This window comes from Tamandua tetradactyla, chromosome X (genome assembly GCF_023851605.1).
Source record: "Tamandua tetradactyla isolate mTamTet1 chromosome X, mTamTet1.pri, whole genome shotgun sequence".
Lineage (NCBI taxonomy): Eukaryota > Metazoa > Chordata > Mammalia > Pilosa > Myrmecophagidae > Tamandua > Tamandua tetradactyla.
Window position 1 is genome coordinate 35059844 of NC_135353.1, and position 14227 is coordinate 35074070.

At 39.7% G+C, this 14227-nt stretch overlaps 1 non-coding gene and 1 pseudogene across 1 annotated transcript; one reads left to right on the plus strand and one right to left on the minus strand.

Annotated features, from left to right (window-relative positions):
• Positions 1–1260: 1260 nt before the first annotated feature.
• Positions 1261–1423, minus strand: LOC143672243 (U1 spliceosomal RNA). The gene has a single exon (XR_013169712.1). It is a non-coding gene; the product is annotated as a U1 spliceosomal RNA (small nuclear RNA).
• Positions 1358–12533, plus strand: LOC143671772 (UPF0688 protein C1orf174 pseudogene; annotated as a pseudogene).
• The last annotated feature ends 1694 nt before the right edge of the window (positions 12534–14227 follow it).

Sequence of the window (14227 nt, forward strand, 5' to 3'; positions counted from 1 at the left end):
CCATGTCTCAATTTCCATTAAAGGAAAATACCCGTTTGCTAAAAGTAATGGGAAGATGTACCACCAAGCCAATAAATTGTAGTAAGCTAAGAGAGATCACTCAGGAGAAAGAGGAAACCTAATTCTGCTCCAGGGAAAGCTAGTGGAAGCCTTGAGAGTTACTTATGTAGGCCTGGATTCCCTGGAAGAACAGATTTTGTTGAGTATCCATTTAATTAGCCAGTCTGTCCCTGACATTCAGAGAAATTTATGGGCCCATAAACTTCCATCAATGGCTTATCAAAAATTGTCTTTTCTGTTTTTAACAATCAAAACAAGGTGAAGGAGAGGTAAACAAAAGACCATAATAGCAGGTTAGCTTATTGCAGTCACTATTAATAGCACACTGTTCTCTCAAGTTAACCCAAATCATGGCTCCAAGCCTAAGGAGACTTGCTTCAACTGTGACTCAGAGGACTAATGGCAAAGAGCGTGCCAGAAAACTTAAGACAACCTCCAATCTCAGGACCCATCAGAACCTTGCCCCAACTGCCACTAACAATGAGCTTCAGGCCCAGGTACTGCACTGTTTCTCAAAGGGGGTCCAATGCTCAAGGCAAGTGAAGAAGACTGAAGGTGTCTGAGACCATGTATTGCCCTCCTAACTTCATATCTGGCAAACTTCAGGGTGCCCCAGCTGACATTCCATGGGTGTATTAGTCAGGGTCCTCTAGAGAAACAGAACCAACAGGAGATATCCGTAAATAGGAAGATGTTTCACACAACCATAGGAATTGAAGAGTTCTAAATCCACAGGGCAGGAAAGAAAATCCATAGGGCAAGCTGTGAAGCTGGCAGCTGTGATGAAGGGTCTGGACAAACTCTACAGGAGAGGCTCACTGGCTGATGAGGCAGTGATAAAAGTCTCTCTTAGCCCTTAAAAGTCTTCAACTGATTGGACTATTTTGTTGCTGGAAGAAATGCCTTTGTTAAGCACAGATGTAATCAGCCACAGATGCAATCAACTGACTAATAATTTAATACACCAGCCTTCTGGTTTCTCAACCAGACATAAAATATCCTTGCAGTAATGGTCAGGCCAGTGCTTGCCTGACCAGACAACTGGGCCTTATCACTTGGTCAACTTGACACCAAAACCTAACTATCACAGTGGGATAGATAGAAACCCTGAACTTCATCAGCCTTTTTGAACCAAGGTATCTTTTCCCGGATGCCTTTGATTGGACATTTCTATAGACTTGGTTTTTTCATTTTTTTTTTTAGGGGAGAGCGCAAACGCAGTCCCCACTACCACAAATTATGCAGCCAAGTTTCCCACATTTGGGGAAATCACAGGGGTCAGCACACCCAGAGTGCAATGGACAAGTCTTGCCCTGGGAAAACCCCCTTCGTGATCATGGTGTCTCCCCTGCCAGGTAAGTATGTATAGACTTGTTTTAATTGGAACATTTTCTTGGCTGTAAACTAGCAACTTGTTAAATTCCCCTTTTGAAAAGACATTCTGTTTCTAGTGTATTCCGTTCAGTCAGCTAACAAACTAGAACAACATATTACACTAAAAAGTATTTTGAAAGTATTACAATAATTTTAAAAGATTTTCTATCCTTCTGTTATTAAACGTGCATGGGTGAAATGTTATTCATATATTTAAAAATTGTTTAAAATTCCTAAAAACTTAATTTTTCTATCCTAATACTGATCTATATAATGTTAAAATTACAAATTATGGGACAATCAAATCTACTTGTCAGTTACACTACTTTACTCTAAAGCTTCTCTAAAAGGTATAGATGATAAGCTATAAGTCAAAATTTCATCATCAACAAAATGGATTTTAAAAGAGAAACAAGGAAAGTATATAAATTATGTTCACCATGTTAATTTACATGTTCTAGTAAATGTGTAAAGTAGAACAGGAAAAAAACATTTGCTGCGATTTGTCAAATATTTTTATTTCTTAAAGTAGCTTCATTAAGCAAAAGGCAAAGTATGTGATATTCAGCCAAATTAGAGTGAAGCCAAAGCCCTTCCCACAGGTCTCAACAAAGCAAAACCAATTGCCCTAACCTGAGCTCTAGAACTAGGAAAAGACAAAAGGCGATGCCTTCCTAGGCCTGCATGCTCATGCAGTATTGTAATAAAGCAATACTTTGTCCCAGTTAAACACCACAAGAAATACTCAATATCTTAAATGCCATGCTCTTGCTGACAGAAGTAACTATAATTCATTGCTGTGACCATCAAAAAATGCTAACGTCTCTTGAGGAAATAGCCAGGCCAATATCTGAGCCAAAGCCACAGTCTAATCAATCAAGCCCCTTCTAAGATTCATTCCTGTACCCCTTAAATTGCCAGATGCACCCCTTTATTCTCAAGTAAAGCAGGAATAAGCTGCCTAACTAGGATTCATTCTTGGACTTGAAGGATGGTCATTTTCTTACCTCTTCCCAGTCACACTTGACTGATGTCTCTCCCCGGCCCATTCACTTTTCACCTCCTTTTCCTGTTGATTGGCTCTTGCATTTTTGAATTTCTCAACAAGTTTGTTTCTTCCAGATTAGAAACCTTTTACAACAAACCTCCTGAGAGAATAGACTGCTATTCACCATGCTCACTGAATCACTATCAATAGCATAGCCAGAGACTTCTAAACTCCCATAAATAGGCATATGAACTGAAAGCTGAAAGCAATTACAGCAGATGGCACCTCAGCCCAAATTCCCTTAAGATTAAGGGGAGTTAGAAGCCTCTGAGGGGAAGTAATGGAGGGTTAGAATTAGGACAGTGGCTGGCTAAGCAAAGGGCAAACTGCAAAAAGCAGTCACACCTCAAGGAGAAAGATATATCTGAGAATAACAGCAGGAAACAGAACTTGTGGGCAAAATGACCTGTGATTGTTGGGTTCAGGTGTAAACTTGGCCAAGTGATGGTGCCTAGTTGTCTGGACAGGCAAGCACTGATGTAATCTTTACAGCAAGGATATTTTGTGGCTGGTTGAGTCATTAGTCAGTTCATTACATCTGTGACTAATTACATCCATGATCAACTAAGGGTGTGTCTTCCACAAATGAAAAACCCCAATCAGTTGAATTTGATCAAATCAGTGGAAGACTTTAAGGGAGAAAAAAGAACTTTCACTTCTTTAACCAGTGAGCCTCTCCTGTGGAGGTTGTCAAGACTCTTCATCAGAGTTGCCAGCCTCACAGCCTGCCATATGGATTTTGGATTCTTGGGTCCCATGTTGCACAAGACAGTTTTATAAATCTCATATTTACAGATATCTCCTGTTGGTTCTGTTTCTCTAGAGATCATTGAACAATATAGCTTGGTAGTCTGAGTGGTTTTTGAGAAACAGAATCTTAAAAAATGGGTTTTTGCAATTGGTTTCCTACTCTGATTAGACTGAAAGGCAATAATGACTCCACTACCAATAATCAAAACAGCACTGACAGACCATGGCATTAGCTGGAAATAGAGATGTGCAAAAAATCACCATTTGATTCTGCAAATTGTATGCCTATACAAGGCAAGGTTCTGGTTGAGAGTGCTTGTGACACCTTAATGGAGTTTTGTGGAGTTAAGAGGTTTAATGATGTAGGCTCCTTGTTCTTAGATGCACCGGATACAGTTATGAGGGAACGGGGTGAGTTGAAGGCTACAGATTTGCAACTTGAATGCTGCATAAAATATGTAAAAATTTCTATGTGTGCCCTAAAGAAAAATCTTATTTCCTTCAAGTTGCAGACTTGAAATCTCTGAAAACCAGACCCGGAATCTCTGTGTGAATAGCAGACTTATAACATAAATTAAATTTTCAACTTTGCAATATGTCTGCTATTAAACTAAAGGCTTTGATGGGAAAAGAATGGGATTCTGAAACTTGGGATGGGGGCACATGGCTTGATTGGCAGTGGGGATGCAGAAACTCTGGATTCTGCTGAGTCTTTGCTAGATAGACCTGTAATGGTCTTTCTGGAGGAAATAGCAATCCCACCTCAAGCCTGACCTTAGGAGAAAACTACCTGACCTCCAGCCTGCCTTAAGGAAACAGCTACATGACCTTCAGCACACTCTGAGGAAAGAGATTCACAACCTCTAGCCTGCTTTGAGGAAACAGCTTCCAAACCTGCAGTCTACCCTGAGTAGTCTGCCATCCAACCTCCACCTAAAGAAATTAACCATTTAGGTCTTGCTAAACATTTAACCTCTTCTCCTGGGGAAACCATCACTCCTCTGTCTGGGGCAGCTAATCCTGTTTCACCAGATCAAACTACAATGGAATGCCCTGAGATAATTGGCTTGAAAGATACTTCTAATTCTTTTCATGACCCACCCCCATAACCTCTCTTTTCTTCAAGGCCTATAACCAGACTAAAGTCCAAACAGGCCCCAAAAAGTGAGGTACAAATTGCAACTCGTGAGGGGCTGCACTATACTCCTAAAGAACTGCATGTGTTTTCCAAACTATATAGAGAGAAATCAGGGAAATATGTGTGGGAATGGATATTAAGGGTATGGGATAATGGTGGAAGGGATAAAAAGTTGGATCAAGCTGAATTTATTCACATGGGCCCAATAAGCAGAGATTCTTCATTCAGTGTTTTAGCTCAAGAGGTTAGAAAGGACATTAACAGTTTGGATGGTTGGCTAAACATGGATTAAAAAGTGGCCAACATTGCCTGAGGTCAAAATACCAGAACGGCCCTGGTATAGTGTAGATATGGGTATCCAAATGCTTAAAGAAACTGGAGTGTTAAAGTGAATTTATGATAGAAGACATACCCCAGGAAGATCCTGAGGACAACCTTTTACCAGGACATTGAGGAATAAATTTGTGAAACTAACTCCCATCATCCCTGAAGAGCCCTATAGTCACCCTTCTCTATAGGTAAGCTATTACTGTGGGAACTGCTGTCAGTGAGCTGGAATCCTTAAACACAATTGGGATGATTGGACTCTAAGTTGGCAGAGGTCACATAACAACAGGTAATTGCCATAGACAAGGTTGGTTTGGCTACCATAATGAAATCTCATTTGCAGAGACTTATAGCATGGGCTAGTAGATCATAGGATACTTAGACGTAAAATAGATGGGAATTCTACTAAATTCCTGTTTGAGCTCTATAAGCAGAAGAGTGCTACGTCAAGTGACAGAAGTCTAACTTGAATTAAAAAAAAAAAACAGAGAGTCATAGCCCCTTAATCAATTCCCAGACTTGATACAGTTTACAGATCCAGAGTGCCCTGAATGAGAGGAGGGCCAGGTACCCTTGGGGAAGAACACTGTTACACTGTCAAAAATTTACACTGTTAACCTTCCTCTGAGACTTCCCCCAGGAGACATTCATCCCTTAAAGGGTAACAGATCATTGGGAAAAAGGAAATGATCAGATATTCTATGGATTACTAGATGTTTGCTCAGAAGTAACACTAATTCTAAAAGACCCAAAATGTCATTCTAGTCCAGCAGTCAGTGTAGAAGCTTATGGAGGTCAGGTGTTCTATGAAGTTTTAGCTCTGATCCATCTCACAGTGGGTCCAATGGGTCACTGGACCCATTCAGTGGTTATTTCTCCAGTTTCGCAATACATACTTGGAATCAATATACTCAGCATCTGGCAGAAGGTCGACATTCGCTCTCTGTCTCATATGATAAGGCTATTATGGTAGGAAAGGCCAAGTGGAAGCCACTAGAACTGCCCTTACCTTGCAAAATAGTAAATCAAAAGCAAGATTCCTCGAGTGATTGCAAAGATCAATGCCACTCTTAAGGACTTGAAGGATACAGGGGAAATGATTAGAACAGCAGCTCCATTCAACCCTCTTATTTGGCCTGTGTGGAAATAAATGGGTCTTACAGGATGACAGTGAATTATTGTAAACTTAACCAGGTGGTGACTCCAATTGCATCTGGTGTTCCAGATGTGGGATCATTACTTGAGCAAATCAACACATCCTCTGGTACGTGGTATGCAGCAATTGATCTGGCAAACAATTTTTTCTCAATAGGCATTAGTAAGGACCACCAGAAACAGTTTGCATTTAGCTGGCAAGGCCAGTAGTATACCTTCACTGTCCTACCTCAGGGGTATATCAACTGTCCAGCCCCGCGTCATAATCTTATTCACAGGAACTTGATCATTTCTCCCTTCCATAAGATATCACACTGGCCCACTATAATGATGATATTATGTCATTTGGACCTAGTAAGCGAGAAGCATCAACTACTCTACATTTATTGGTAAGGCATTTGCCTGTCAGAGGATGGGAGATAAATCCAACAAAATTACAGGGCTTTACACCTCAGTGAAATTTCTAGTGGCATGGGGCATGTTGAGATATTTCTTCTAAGGTTAAGGATAAGCTATTACATCTGTCCCCACCTATCAAAAAAGAGACACAATGCTTAGTTTGTGTCTTTGGATTCGGGAGACAACATATTCCTCATTTGAGTGTGCTACACAAGCCCACATAATGAGTGACCCTTAAAGCTGCTAGGTTTGAGTGGGGACTGGAATAGGAGGAGGCTCTGCAACAACTCCAGGTTGCTATGCAAGCTGCTCTGCCACTTGGGGCATATGATCCAGCAGATCCTATGATGTCAGTGGCAAATAGGTATGCTGTGTGGTGACTTTTGCAGGCCTCTGTAGGATAATCTCAAGGCAGGACCTTAGGATTTTGGAGCCAAGCTTTACCTGCAGATCACTACCCTCCTTTTGAGAAAGAGCTTTTAGCCTGCTCCTGGGCCTTAGGAGAGACTAAACACTTAAACATGGGTCATGACTTATCATAAGACTTGAGTTGCCTATCATGAGCTGGGTGTTGTTTGACCCACCAAGCCATAAAATTGGTATGCACAGCAGCACTCCTTTATAAAATGGAAATGGTATATAAGACAAAGGGCTCAAGCAGGTCCTAATGGCACAAATAAGTTACATGAGGAAGTGGCCGAAATGCCCATGGCTGGACACTACCATTCCAATTCAGGATAGGGTCTTGCCATTGATGCAGGTCATACTGAATTATTCTTCATTTGGGGGATTTTAATCTCTGGGATGTTGCCTTTCATAAGTCACACTGCCATCCCATTTCTGTAGATTTAAACCCACTATTAACTGGACATGAGAGAATTCAGCTCACTCTCCTGTCTTCTGACAAAAATTACCAAAATGTGAACAGCCTTTTACTGGGTACTGTCTACATGAGGAGGACACTCAAAAGCTAAAGGGAGATATAGAGGAAAGCACAACAAGGGGTTCTGTCTTTACAGGAATTTAAGTCCAAATAGAAGAGAATGGCTATATGTGAGAAAATGGTGTTAGCCCTTTGCTGTTTTATACCTGGATCTCATGTCTTTAGCCCCCGCTGCTCTTAACATAGTGCAGTGTGTTTTAGCCACTCAATTAAGGATTCTCAAATACATTAAAGAAATGAATTAGTGTGGGGACAAATTTGGTATTAAGCCATGCCTTCCTCTGGGAGAGAACTCATTGAAGGAGAACTAATGCAGTGCTCACAAAGAGGCAGTGAAATTTGATGTTTCCCCAACCATCAACTTAGCAGTAAGTTAGAACCTTTGATGAGGTCATTTATTTTTGCAGACTATGATGAAAACTATGAATACTTGCCCCAGAAAAATACATGAATGCACACATACACTAACTTTTGAGTTTAATTTAGTCTCCTACAGAAACTCTAAATGTCTATAACTCCCCTGTTAGGAACCCCCGGTCTACTGAGTAACTGTTATGAGTCAGGAACTGTGTATAATATACCCTGGGTGCTATAAAAGCCCAGAAGAACAGCATTTATCCTAACTTGGAGATTCAGAGCAGGGTTCCTGGAGAGGTGAAGTTGAGGCTAAAATTTGAAGGATGACCTTTGCATGGTGGGCACCATCTCCTTATTCAGGACTCATTCAAATGACACCTGTCAGAGAGGCCTTCCCTGTTCACACAGTTGACAATACTGTCCTATTCTCTATCTCATTATTCTTTCTCTGCTTATCATAGCACATATCTCAACCTGTAATTATCTTATTTGTTTTATTTAAATATTTGTTATCAAAGCCTTACTAGAATGTAAGTGCAACAAAGGTAAATGAATATTGTCTATTGTGTTCACTGATGAACCCCCAGTGCCTGACATGCTCAATTCTTTGTTGAATGAATAGGGGCTTCCCAGGTGAATGGACCAGCTCAAAGTAATGCACAGAGGCATGGGAGAATATGGAGACCATGAGCAATTAGGTGTACCTGAAGATTAAAAGAAGGGACTGAAGAGTAAAGGCATGTCCAGGCCATGAATGACTTCATTAAGACAGTTAAACTCCAGTTCAATATGGAGGTTAAGTCAATATGGTCATTCAGGGGACAAGATCACAACTTCTAAGAGAAAGACCTGGGTGGAGGGGTCAGGAAACAAGGTAGGAAAAAGGAAGTCCAATCAAGCTGACTTAGGGTGTTCTGCCATAGGGACCGTATAAAACTACATGCCTTTGGTTTGAGTCTGTAAGTATGGATTGGTATCTTGGATTTAGGCTCTGTTAATAAGAATAATGGTGATGATACCAAAACTTATAATTGAGCCAGGCACTGTGCTGAGCCAGGCATGTACACTTTGTCAGTTCATCCTCACAACTACCCTATGAAGGAGGTGCTTCTATATCATAATCTCCTGGTTTAGACAAGGAAATTAAAGCTCAGGTGAATTAAAGTCCTCAAACTTCATCAAGTGGAGAAGTCAGGATTTGAAACCAGGTAGTCTGAGTCCAAAGCCGGATTCCAACTAGAAACCTCTTCTGCTTCCCTACTACTAGCCTTCTAACTCCACCTTCAGGCTCTGCCTCTGGACTTGGGTGGACTCAGTACTATACCATTGACCTTGGTTTCTCTCCTCAAGGTATTTAGAGCCAACGCTTACTCTGGTTTGTGATAAAACAACATCATACAAAGAATAATCAGATCCCTAATGAAATTCAGCAGTGAATTCTTTAGAGGTAGTTTGAGTGGATTCGAAATTACCTGGAATCAGTATTGATTTTACACCTTATTGATTTTATCACTTTACATGATTTGCTGACAGAAACGGTATCTTTGTTCACTTGATATAGAGAAGACTTTCTTGTTAAAGCAGTTACCTTCCTGATCCAGGCAAAGTGGGAACTGGCAAGGTTGTGGAGCTGCTCTTTGAATAAGTCTGTATTGCAAGGAATATGGGAGGTAATTAGGATAACCATCTTTAACATTTCCAGATTACTTAATATTTGCCAAGCACTGTTCCTAATATTATACCTGTATTAACTTATTTAATCAGTATAACTTTGTGAGGTAGGTACTATACTATCCTTATATTACAGATGAGGAAACTGAAGTACAAATAAATTATTATTTAAATTACTCCAAATATTAGCTGGTAAGTGGTAAACTAGAATATGAATCCAGACAAATCTGACTCCAAAGCCTGGTCACTTATCTAACCAGGCTACTCTTTGCAGGGCAGACGCATCATCTTTTGTAACAGGTGTAAATTATATACTGATTGTCTCTGATGTGCATCGCATACTGCTCGGAACTGAATTAGAATATTTTTAGACATAATGCAAGGGATGATGGAGGCTTAAATTAGTACACTGGAAGGAAACTTAGAATTGAGGAACAGATACAAATGACATTTTGGAGATGGAATTTGTAGAATTTAGTGATTTTTTTTTTGGATTTCATGTGTGAGAAAGCATGTTTGGAGAGTGGCTGAGAGATTTATCAAAAGTGGTTGGAAATTGCTAGCACCTGTGACTAGGAAAACTGTTGAAAAATTAACTGAGTGTCTAGTGGGTATTTGGAAGTCACATCTGAAGCTCAGAAGAGGGATCAGGACTAGAAGCATGAGGAAGAATGTGCTCACTTAGATGGAGAGCAAAGTGAGAAAAGAATCAAGGAGAGAACTTTGGGTAACTGCTGCTGTGGTAGGTTGAATTGTGTTCCACAGGGAAAAAATCTTTTTAATCTTAATTTATTGCTATGTGTGTGAACCCATTGAAAATAGAACACACAAGGGTTGCAAGCAGCGAACCCTACCCAGAATGCCATAGTCCTCAGGGAGAAACCATTGCCTTGCTGCTGCCTCAATTTTGGACTTTTCCTAGGCCCCCCCCCCCAAATTCCTTTTAAGTCAACCCATTTATGGTATTTGTTTTAGTAGTTGGAAAACAAATACAGCTACATTTACAGAGTGGGTCAGGATAAGAGTAGTTAGTAAAGAAGATTGAAAGGAGTGGACAAGGATTTAAGGAAAAGACTAATAGAAGTTAGGATTCTATAAACCTTTGGGGGTGTGTGTAAATGATGACCATTACTATATTCTGTACAATGGTCATTGGGATGAGATGGGGATTGATTTATGTACTCCAGATAAACAGGTTCTTAATCTTGATCTGCATTCTGGTGGGTGTGGACTCATTGTAAATAGGATCTCTTGAGGGTGTTACTTCAGTTAAGGTGTGCCTCAAATGAATCAAGTAGGGATTTAATTCAGATTACTGGCATCCTTTATAAACAGAATGAAATTCAGGCATAGGGAGAAAAGTCAGAGGGAGCAGCAAAAGCTGAAAGTTAATGAAACCAGAAGAGAAAGAAGAAGACACTATCATGTATGTGCATTGCCATATGACAGAGAAGCCAGGGACTGCAAGATTGCTGACCAGCCAGAAGAAACTGACTCCAGGAGGAAGGAAACCTACCAGCCTCTGAAACCATGACATAATAAATTATTGTTGTTTAGTCAGCCTATTGTATGGTTTTTAGTTTTCTGACAAATACCATGTAATGGGCTTGCTTAAACAACAGGGATTTATTTTCTCATAGTTTTGATGCTGGAAGTCTAAAACCAAGGTGTCATCAAGGTGATGCTTTCTCCCAGAACAGTGTTGCATTCTGGGACTGCTGCTGGCAATCGTTGGTCTCTGGTTTTTCTAGCACTTGGCAATGCACATGCTGGCCTCTCCTGACTTCTCCTTTCTCTCTGGTGTTCCTTTGACTTTCGGCTTCTAGTTGCTCCCTCTGTATGATTTTCTCTGGTACCTTCCTTATAAGGCCTTCAGTAATAGCATTCAAACCCGTCCTGATTCAGCTGGACCATACTTTAACTGAAGTAAGCCCATCAAATGTACTATTTATAAGGCTTCAACCCACAGGAATGGATAAGTTTAAAGACATGATTTTCTGGGGTACATAGCTCAAAGATACCATATAAGGTATTTGTTTTAGCAGCTGGGAAACTAAGATGAGTATTGAGAGGAGGCCTTGGGACCCACAACTATGAAAATGCTGTTTACCTTTCTGAGTATGTTGGTTATGATGAGGGCAGAATCCAGAAGTAAGCAGATAATGATGAAAAGGAGGCAGCAACCTTAAGCTACTCTTTCAAGAAGTTGGCAGGAAAGGAATGGAAGAAAAAAAAATGTAGCTAAGGAAAAAAAAAAGTAGCTTGAAGAGAATGTAGGTTGATTTATTTTAGAATATGAGGACTTGAATGAGCTCATGACTAGATCAAGTAATGCGACTCTTGGGAGAATGAAGAATGAAGGAGGCGTTAGTTCTGGGAAGGGCAAGGATATGGAGTTGATGAGAGATCGAAAGTACAAAACAGGGTTTAGCTTTATGGCAACAGAGGGCTAAATTTATCTTGGGGAGATAAGACATAAATAAGTTAGGGGAGAAGGTTTGAGGGAGTTCACATAAAATGCACATAGTTTTCTCAGTGGAACAGCAGGCAACAATTCTTCACTGTGCCTGTGGCAGTAGAGGCGCGCTCATGAGGAGCCAGAAGGGGGGTGAACTCTTCAGCATGTCCCAGAGGCAGAAGTTGCTTGGAAGCCAGGTTGACCTCTGCACAAGAAGTGGATATGGTCAATTCTGCCAAGACAGCGTATCTGACTTCCTCATCACACAAAGCTGCTGAGAGGCAAACATCGAAAGAAGTTTAAGTATGATAAAGATAACCTTGTGAAATCAGAGTTACAGAAACTAGTAACTAAAAATGACAGTGCTTTTTTGCCAAAAATCACACCTGAAGCCCCTGGTGGAAATGAGCCTCTGGAATTGGCTGGAAGCAGTGGGTTGTTTCCAGGAAATGAAGCTGGTGCCTCCATGCCACATGAGGGCAAAGGCCTACCCCTCAGTCACTACAGAGTTGTGAATGGCAATTGTTCAATAAAGACAGGAGATGGCCTGTCCCTGCCAAAATACTGAGCCAGTGCAAGAGCATCTGAAAGCAGATCTACAGTGCAGGATGAGTCGGCATCAATGGTATAAAAAGTCCAAAAGCTACTGCTTCAGATGGACAACAGTGTCTTTCAAGATGACAGTAATCAGCCAATGCCAGTGAGCCATTTTTTTGGAAATGTCATGCTCATGCAGGACCTTCCACCAGTGTCATCATCTTGTCCTTCAATGAGCAGATGAGAGTTGAGAAAAATGCATTTCAGAGCTGAAGATGATGATGACATTGATGGTGATGATGATGCAGAAATGTAGATAATAAAATAAATAGAACAATTTCTTTGCATATTTAGTCAGATAATCAAATATAGGATTCATATAAAATTTATCTCCATTAGAACTTGTTCTTAATCAAGAATTGATCCATAAAAGTCAATAAATAATGAAAACACAAAATAACTTGTGACAGATTTATTTATCTGAACTGCTATAATCATTGTTGATATTCTAAAGCTGCTGTCTCCATATTGCTGTATTTTCTTATGTTTATATGTATACATATAAATAAAATGACTTGAGTCAGCTGGTGGGGTTGGGATAAACAGCGGATACCTTTGTAAAGAAAAATCTTCACTTAAATAGTTTTAAGTGAAGATTTAGTTTTGATTACATGCAAGATTATTTTTCATTATCAGATTTTGATCATTCCTGTGATTAATTAAATGCCAGTTCTTAAAGAAATCTGCTTTTTCTGTATATGATGCTAATGCTTACCTTGGAAATTTTGCAGAATGCATATAGGAAAGAAATAAAATAATTAAAAAAAAGTAAAGATACCCAGAATGCCTTTGGGGATTTCAGGATATATTGATGGAGAAGATTTAAAAAAAGAAAATAGAAGTGGCTGAAGGTAAAATTGTATTATTTTAGTAATCATTGTCCCTCAGAATATTATTCCAGGAACTGATGAGAAAAATGTTTCCTGGGCAAATTCATTTGGGAGACTAACCATAGTATACCTTCCTCATTATATATTAGAATATTAAAGCCCCCTAGAATTCCTGTAGTAAAGAAATATTCCTACTTTTGTTTAGCCTGTATTTTCCAACTTATTTATTGACAGTTATTTCTTTGTATTGCAACTATTACTAGCCCATATCACTAATGTTCCAAGGAATATATTGGGTCAACTTAAGATGAAATCAGAGCATTGTGAGGTGCACTGGTGAGTGCATTTGAGAACCCAAGTGTTGTTTCAAAAAATATATATGCAACGGAGGTATTTAGTGCTAAAGAATGACTTCTGCCAGTAATGATGTGTAGCCTGAAAGCTGGAACAGAGAAAATGGAGAGTGATGTTTATTCCAACTTAGCTTTTGGCAAAGCAAATACAATAGAAGGTAAAGGGGGCAAAGTAATTGAGTAGGAGTGCTGAAGTGATTGATGTGGTGTTCCAGGCTGGGGAAGTTCAAGGACAACTAACTGGGAAATGTGGGAAAAGATGAGAGACTAATAATCTTGATGAGTTCAAGGGATATTTCTAGGGGATAGGGGATATGGGAGAGGCAAAAAGTAGGAGGTGATAGTTGTGGAGAAGAGATTTTTTTAAATGAATTGGGTGTGGTAAACAATCAATTGCTGCTGAGAGATTAAGTAGGATAAACCTGGAGAACAGGCTGATGTGTTTGGCAATTAGGTGGCCATTAGTTACTTCCGAATGAACAATTTTTATACAGTGATAACAGGAAAAATAGAATTCCAGAGAATGAATAAAGGAATGTATGTGCTGTATGTGTGGCTAAGAAGTAAACAAATGAAATCTACTCACTGTTTTGTTTTGTTTTTTGTCAGTAAAAGAAAAGAGAAATGGTGGATTACTTGAGATGAACCCATTACCAGAAAAGATTTTTATAATTATTTTGCTTGTGAGTATGAAGAATGGGTGGCTTGAGAAGAGTGAGTCCACTCTTTTGGATAGGCAATAAATAGGAATAAGTAAAATTACGAAT